This window comes from Lampetra fluviatilis, chromosome 3, assembly GCF_964198595.1.
Source record: "Lampetra fluviatilis chromosome 3, kcLamFluv1.1, whole genome shotgun sequence".
Classification (NCBI taxonomy): Eukaryota; Metazoa; Chordata; class Hyperoartia; order Petromyzontiformes; family Petromyzontidae; genus Lampetra; species Lampetra fluviatilis.
The window spans coordinates 33023829-33032466 of record NC_136277.1 but is presented as its reverse complement, the minus strand read 5'-3'; the positions used below and the strand labels follow the sequence as shown (position 1 = coordinate 33032466).

At 50.5% G+C, this 8638-nt stretch overlaps 1 long non-coding RNA gene across 1 annotated transcript; it reads right to left on the bottom strand.

The window, feature by feature from the left end:
- Positions 1-2540: 2540 nt before the first annotated feature.
- LOC144949843 (uncharacterized) lies at positions 2541-6110 on the bottom strand. The gene is made up of 3 exons (XR_013640310.1): positions 5932-6110; positions 3815-3886; positions 2541-2605 (listed from the first exon to the last, which is right to left on the bottom strand). It is a non-coding gene; the product is annotated as an uncharacterized LOC144949843 (long non-coding RNA).
- Between the last annotated feature and the right edge of the window lie 2528 nt (positions 6111-8638).

Genomic DNA, 8638 nt, shown 5'->3' with positions numbered 1-8638 from the left:
AAGCGACCTGGCGATCACAAATGATAGCTCAACGAAATGGCTTAATACTCTTAAACGCGTGTTGTTGATTATAAATGTGGAGGGAAAAACCGGAGGACACGGAGAAAAATCCATGCGACCACGGGAAGACCATACAAACTCAAAATATACAACAGGCGTCAGGGAAGGGATCAAACCCACGACCTCCTGCCTGCTAGGCGAGGTAGTAAACATTTCGCCACCGTGGCGTCCTACTGTTGAACAGCAATTGGTTTGGTGGAAACAAACTCTGGACTGATTTCAACATTTAGTGTCTCACCGTTGCCCCACATGTATTTCATCTGCCAAGAAAACTACGGTGCTCCACAAACCGCTTGAGAACAGCAACTGGTCGCTGCGGCGTCCACAAACCTCCTCCACAAGTGGAGAATCAAAGACGACCCACGGCACGACTGCGGCCACCCGGCCCAGACAATGGAGCCACCGCATCGTGAACAGCTACATCCTACGCCGCTCTCTCAGGCGGACTGAGCCGTGTTCGTCGCGGCAACTCCCGAAGCCGTCAATCGACTCACAGACTTCAACTTGGACGCGTGATTTCCACATACTCGCCATACGCTAGAGACAGAGCAGCAGCAGCAGAGTCAAGTTTCCTTGAATCATCAAGCACTGGATCGCCAAAGCGCTGTCAATTACTTGTAACATTGTTATCATGTTTAAGTACGTCTTACGTTATACCATGGATATTTTTTTTATTTGTTGTTGAAAATGTAGGCTTACGTTCTGGGCAACGTCGCCGAGGGCGAAGGGGCCAATTTTGTTGAACGAGTAGGGCCGTTGCCAAAAACGTCGGCCTATTGTACAGATTTCCCCATTGAAAAAAAACCCCAGTCGTGGTGTTCACGACGACGACGATGATGACCTCGTGTTTATTTCACCCAGCATGTGCTGTACACCATTTTTTGTTTGCTTCCTAATGTCATCCGAACAAAAAAAAACCCAAAACGAAAGGTTTTAAATTACCACGCAAAAAAGGACATTCTCAAGAGTCACTTGGCCATCAAGTCGCGAGTGCCGTTCGCAGTCGGCAGACATCGTTTGTCATCGGCTTTGCAGCCGCGCACTTTGTCGTCCAATCGACCGGCAAGAAATAATTATTTTGTGCCACCACCACTACTGCCACCACCACCACCGCCACCACCACCGCCACCGTCTCTGTGGCGTTGGCGGCAAAGCGGGGACGACGCTGCCGTCACCTTCTGTTACTGGACATCTGTGAAACTACTGTACTTCTGTGGTAAAAAAAAGCTTTATAACTCATCGGATTCCTCCAGGATAAATGAATATGCTTCTTCATCTTTTCACCCCTCGCCCTCCGCTGTGTTCTGCCTTGTCGTGGGGGTCATGCTACGCCCTGTTGGACACCTCGCCCGAATTTCCGCTCCCCTGTCCCCCGGGGGAGCTTCCATTCACTTCCACGCTTCCCTCAATGAAGTTGCCGGAACGAGGAGCGAAAGGTCACGGCAGCGAAACATGTGGACGTAAAAACGTCAGACATTGTGCCGGAACGATGCGCGGTGTACAACCCGGACAGATCCTAACGGCAACAGCCCTGTAAACCTGTGAAGGAAGTAAAACTATGTAAACTAGCTTTATTTTAGCAGGTAAGGCCCACAGAGCTATGCAGCTCTTTTGCAGAAGCGTCCTGGCCGCAAATGATAGCTGAACGGAGTGGCTTATCAAATGGCAATGTAAAACAGCCAGATACTCGAAACGCGTGACGATGATTCTAAATGTGGAGAGAAAACCCGGAGGGCCTGGAGAAAAATCCATTCGACCACGGAGAGAGAGAGACATGCACACTTCAAATATACAGCAAGCATCATCGGGGTTGGAATCGAATTCACGACCTCCTGCATACCAGGCGAGGGAGTTAACATCTCCTAGCCACCGTGGCGTCCCCTTACCGCCGCTCATCAGCAGCACTGGTGACCGCGCCTGATTGCCGCCAGCTTCGCCTCCACCGCACAGCCAGGCGATCCGATCCCGAGTGATAAGGGCGTGAGTTGCTGAGTTGCATCCTAAGACCCGCGATGCTAGGCTAGGCGGTCGGCTAAAAGCTCCCAACTTACGAGGGGATTCCTGTTGGGTTTTTTTTGCCCAAGGAGCCAACGAGGGTGTGGGGAGAAGTGGGCGCGTCGGTGGGGGGGAGGAGGGGGGGGGGATTAGCGTTCGCCAGAGCCTCACGGCCGTCGCCAAAATCAACACGCCGAGCCCGGGCGAATGGCGCTAAGAAAACTGGAAGAGAAGCGAAGCGTGGGGTTGGGGAGAGGGGGGGGTGCGGGAGAGGGGGCTTTGTTTTGTTATTTGGGTTCCGCCTATAAATAAACACCTGGGAAAAATGACAAAGTTGTGAAAGAAAGGAGCGGAAAGAAGAAAACAGGAAGGGGGTGGTTCGGGGGGGAGGCGTAGAGAGAACAATGGAGATCGGTGGGGGATTTTCACGGTTTGTGGGGGGCAGCCGACGGAGCAGGAGGCGGGGGGGCGGTCGTGGTTGGGCAGTCGGGCACGCAAGAGCTGTCTGCTTGTGGGGGTTGTGGTGCCAGGTCTGTCCGAAGGTGGGACCCTAAGGATGACATTGGGCGCGATGTCAGCTCGGTCATCAAATCGAATGCGTACAGGGAGCAATTGCAATACGGTGTGGAGTTGTATAGAGCATGTAATAGCGTGGTGGGTGAAGTATGGAAAAATATATTTAGATAAAAACCCACACGACCCGCAAGGCGTGAGGAGGCCCTCATTCGGCAGTGGGTTGACATTTGTTTTTCTTTGTTCTGAAGGTAAGGGCTGGGATATATATAAGTTCAAATCCTGGTCAGGGTCAAAGGTCAATCATCATCCCTGTGGGGTGGCTATAAAATGATCAAACACCACGTGCACAAATAAGTGCGATGACGTCAACAGCAGTTGTCACGTGGCTTAATTGGTTTCGGTCATCGGATCATGGAAATTCCACCAGTGGCTAAGGAACGCCAGTGAACATGACCATGGCCCAGTGCTGATTTGAATCGAAATCAAAGCACACGAAAAATATTGGATCAAGTAGAAAAAAGGGCCCTGCCAAACCTGTCGTCCGGCGCGCATTTCCATCGTCGAGACATGCTCGCTTTTACTTTTCACGGCGGTAATGCGGCATTTGAAATACGATAACGCGCAATTTTAAACAGTTTAATAATTCATAGTACAGGTTTTGTTGGGTTAGATCGCGTAAATATAGATCTATCGCTAAACCCGCCACCACCCTACACGACCAGTTAAGTAAGGTTTGTCACGTAAACAGAACATGCCAATTCGTTACTAGTACAGCACACCGGTGTGTGGGAGAGCAAATCCACAACATTTACTATCCGACTACAACGATTCGCCAGTAATTACAACAGGAATCAACAGGCGGACAGCCAAAATTGTGGAGAAATCCTCCTGTTTCGTTCCTTAAATAGAGGAATAGATGTGATGACATTACACGTGAGCCCTTTCACCTGCGAAGGGGAGTGCATTAATATTGAATACCAATTAAACAATTGCCACGCGCGGTGCCATTGGGCGGCGATCATCTCCTATCCACCTGCGTTCGTCTTTGCCCCCCGAGCAAAGCGTTCCACAGGAATCGGTCTCGCGGAGAGGTTCGGTCCACGCCAGCGCAGCACCCAGCAAAGAGGCTCACGTGCTGTAACGCCACACGCATTCCAGCTAAGCCCAACAGCGAAATCCCGCTGGAAAGCATGGTGCTCTCTAAGCCCCCACTGGAGCGTCGCGCGCGTAACCCGACACTCACCTGTCTGTTCCGGGCTGGCGTCGGCAAGGCTAGGGGTCCTCGCCCCTCCGCCGACATGCCGCGCGTTCCAGCCTGCGGTGCAGATCAGGGGTTAAGAGTGTCGAGCGGTGGGTGGTGGTGGTGCTAGTGTGGTCAGTGTAGGGTGAGCGTTGGCGTGGTGCGGGGGGGTGGAGACGGTGTGGGTGGGTGTTGTTGGGAGCAATTGGAGGGTGGAAGGGTTGGGAGATGTGAATGAAGATTGCTACCTCGCTCCCACCCAAGGGCGATGTGTCCACGGCTCTATTTGTAAACGTTAAACAACCCAGGGGTTTCCGTGAACAGGAGACCATTAATCTCAATGAGCTCTTAATAATCATATGCGTGGTGGGTTTCCTGGATTCACTAGTTTTTATCCCACGTGCCAAAGACCCTGTGACATAATTCACATCATTGCCATGTGACGAGAACTTGGATGGGTGATCGCCGAGGCTTGCCAGGTGTTGTTGGGCGTGGGGGGGGGGGCTGCGAGGTGGTGCCACGAGATGGCAGTACGGAGTTTCGCTCCACGCGAAACGCGCGGTGGGGTTTTCTCCGGGTTCTCCGGTTTGTCCTTCGCCCTCCCTGCACCTCGGATTAGCACGGTTGGCTACGTGCGGCGCGAAAGAAGTTCAACGTACATACAACGTTCGTGGAAATGGTCTGTCAGCCCAATGCGGGAAGCTTCTGAAAAATATTTGGTGGACTCGGTGAGTAAAGACACTGCTGACTTCCCCACCTTTTGTCGATAATTGGGGTTATTTGACCATACTTCACCCTGTTGATCAGTCGGAGGGGGGGGGGGCGCTCAGGACCTGTTCAGTTATCACTCACCACTGATATTAGCCGTGGCCAGGAACACAACTCAAATAGCTGGCTTTGGGGCTTAGTGCGCTAACCACGGCACTACCACTCCACCCCCACTCGCAATGGGCTTTTACCTGATTAATTATACATACGTATTTGAAAACGTTATCTTTGTCTACATCGCTTTGACAAACGAACATAGTGCGTGTTGCATTGTGAATTCGTAATGTTTAATTTACGGCAAAGACGCTACGCAGATAGTAATCGAGTGACGACGATGCGCACAGAGCAGTGTCGATTATTCATACAGACTCTTGTTTTTGTTTGGAGAGTCCTGCATCGGGATATTATGTGAACCCCAACAACACGAGTAAATAGTGCGTAGGAGGGAATTTGAGTAGGCGGAGTACCTGTAGAACGTACACACACAAGACGGGGTTAAGATTCAAAGCTTCGCACGGATAGATTCAAGCATCGAATGTTGTACTGGAACATCCTCTGGCCACCTTCTCGCATGCACAAGCGTTGCACAACACCTGCAGTTTGTCGGAAATATTCCCTTCAAGTTGAAGGCGCTCAACAAAATACAACCGTGATCATGATGACGAGGAGGGTGATGGACGCCGCGTTGGCAAGATGGTAACTACCTTGCCTGGTATACAGGGGGTCGTGGGTTCAATCCCGACCCTGACGCCTGCTGCATATTTGGAGGTTGTATGTATGTTCTCCCCATTGTCGCGTAGCATTTTTCTCCTACACATTTGAAATCAACGTGCGTTCCGAATATTTGGCTGCTATAAATTTCCACTGCAATAAGCCACTTCGTTGAGCTATCATTTGTGGCCTGGTCGCTTCTAAAAAAGAGCTATATAGCTCAGTGGGGCTTACCTGGTAAAAAAAAAGAAGCATATTAATTTAGTTCATGATAATAATAAATGACTTATCTCACATCTTGATAGAAAACGCTCAGCCCCCCCCCGTCACCCTACCCGGGTCACTCCAGAGAAATACCATCGTCAAGCGGCGAGCGCCCGGTGACAATTTTGCATTTTCAAAAATGTTGTAGCATAACCGGCGAAGTCTCGCAAAGTGCCATCCTCCACAAGAGCCATGGACGACTCTTTCTGACTCTCGCTCTCTCCCTCGCTCGCGGCGCTGCTCAAACCAATTGCCTCCGTGTGAACCTCGTCTCTTAGCTTTTCTCCTCGCCCAAAAGTCCGTCCGAAAACACGTCGCCCGACACAGCCCGCTACGGACGAGGCTCGCTCGCCCGGTCAAAGACGCACGAAACGCACCTCCGGCTCCGTTAGGGGCGCCGACGCCGGCTCCGCGGGGTTTAGCCCGGAGGTGGTCCCTGGGCGGTGATCGCGTTGTTGTGGCCGCGCGTTGTTGTGGCCGCGCGTTGTTGTGGCCGCGCGTTGTTGTGGCCGCGCGCTGTTGTGGCCGCGCGCTGTTGTGGCCGCGCGCTGTTGTGGCCGCGCGCTGTTGTGGCCGCGCGCTGTTGTGGCCGCGCGCTGTTGTGGCCGCGCGCTGTTGTGGCCGCGCGCTGTTGTGGCCGCGCGCTGTTGTGGCCGCGCGCTGTTGTGGCCGCGCGCTGTTGTGGCCGCGCGTTGTTGTGGCCGCGTTGCTCGCGAACCTTACGGGCGTCGAGGGGTCAAGGCCCCCGAGCAGGGCGAGGTCACGAGTGGCCTCGTGCGACCGGTAGAGTGAGGGGCGGAGGTGGGGGGAGGGGAGGTTGAGGGAGGGGGGGGGGGCGGAGGGGGTGGGTAAGGGGGGGGGTGGTTGAGGGGGGGTTGAGTGGGGGGGGGCTGACCCGTGATGTCACACGTCGCTAGAATTGAATCGCAAAAACCTGATTAATATGTACACCTGGTTGGTTTAATGGTTTATAAGCTGGAATGTATAATGGAGATCAACAAGTAGATTTAAACGGAGAGGCTCAGTTACGTGGTGTCAGGGAACCAACCGAGACTACTTTAATTTCACAAGCTTGAATAAACTTCAACATCATTCATTCATCCATTCCTGAGCATTCTCTGTAGGATTCTACGATCTCAAACAAGGGGGTGGCAGAGTGGGAGCAGAACACAATGCGGACTTTACCATAACATCGTCTCTGGGCAGCAATGGATAGATAATGGCTGCTGATGGTGATGATGATTACGACGTCGAAGACGATGATTTATTCGATGCATTCAACACAATCGTCGTCACACCCACCGATTCTGTCTTGCTGCAATGCAAGGCAGTGAACAGGCAAAATGTCTTTAAGCCTTTAATGCTTCAAAATATTTCTCTGCCGCCAGCCTCATCATCCCCCCTATCCCCCCTCCCATATTTACTCGGATGGGAGCTCCAACCTCCCGTACGACAAACAAGAAGAACGTAACGGCACGCACGGTCAGTGTCAGTTTATTTTATTTGGGGGGGGGGGGGGGTTAAAATTAGGGGGGACCCGCTGCATAGTCGCTGTCGTCTCCCGCATATTTTTGGTTCTTTCGGTAAAGTCGCGTAAGAAGGGAAATAATAAAAATATAAAACAATTAAATTCTCACGACGTTTCGACTGCAACACAAGCAATCATCATCAGGTGTGAAATCCACAGCAAAAACATGTTATATTTTTATAATTTTATTATTTCCCTTCTACGTGACTTTACCGAAAGAACCAAGAATATGAATCCCTGCAGTCACGAAAGCTTTAAATCAAAAAGTCTCCCTATAGTTTGAGGGCCCGCGACCCTTGATTGCTTGCTTGGACCAATGTACACGTGTCAATGTACGATGTACACGTGTCAATGTACAATGTGCACGTGCCAGTGTACACGTGCATGCAAACAGAATGCGAACTTTTGTTTTCATTTATTTTAAAGTGCCCTCGGATGCTCTGCGCGAAGTGCACCGTGTATAAAAGTACATTGCAGTATATATGATGAATTGTACTTGCATTAACACTCACATTTTGTGTCTATTTTTATTTTATCCTGGTTGCTGAGTACAGGTTCAAAGGACCAAAACGCCGCACGGCCAACAACGAACGGCGCTGTACACAATTCGTAACAGATAATGTATGTATGTTGAACTTCTTTCTCACCGTACGCAGCAAACCGTGTTAATCGGAGGTACGGGAGAAAGACAACAAACTAATCACTTTAACCGTTCGGATAGCTCCAGGCTTATTGCTGCAAGGAAGCGAATCATAAATCAATACATTGCTTAAATGCGTGCCTATACTGATCACCATTCGTCAATGGGGATTACCTGGATGCTCACAATCACAGGTAGTGCTATCTAATTGCACGCAAATGCAGAAGGTACAGGAACAATGGGCAAGTATAATGTACAGGCATAATGTTCGTTGATTACCATATGAATAACCCAAACCGGCAACGGACACCCATTGTCATTTAGATGCATTCATTAATCCCCCACCCACCCCCCTCTCGCACGTGAAGGGCTCACAAGTGACGTCGTCACATCTATCCTCTATTTAAAGAACTAAACAAGAGGATTTCTTCACAAATCTGGCTGTCCGCCTGATGATGCTTGTTGTAATTACAGGCGAAACGTTGTACTCAGATAGTAAATGTTGTGGATTTGCTCTCCAACACACCGGTGTGCTGTACTAGTATCGAATTGGCATATTCTGTTTACATGACAAACCGGACTAATTGGCTGTGTCGGGTGGTGTCGGGTTTAACGACACATTTATATTTATGCGATCTAACCCAACAAAAACCTTTATTATGGATGGCATTTGTCGCGAAAGCCGAAGATGATGTACAATCTCTAATAGACACGAGTGTACAATACGTTTATTGAGCTGAGCAGAGGTTCTGAGAACTTGGGAAAGTGGACGATGGGAGAGGAGGGAATTCGTTTGGGTTTGGTCGTTTTAACCTCTCAAGACTCGGCCAGCCTTTCCCAGGTACATAAATAAAATTATTCTCATTTTGTCATCGTTATGTCCGTCATGTCAACGAGCTTGAACGTCAAAAGGCAG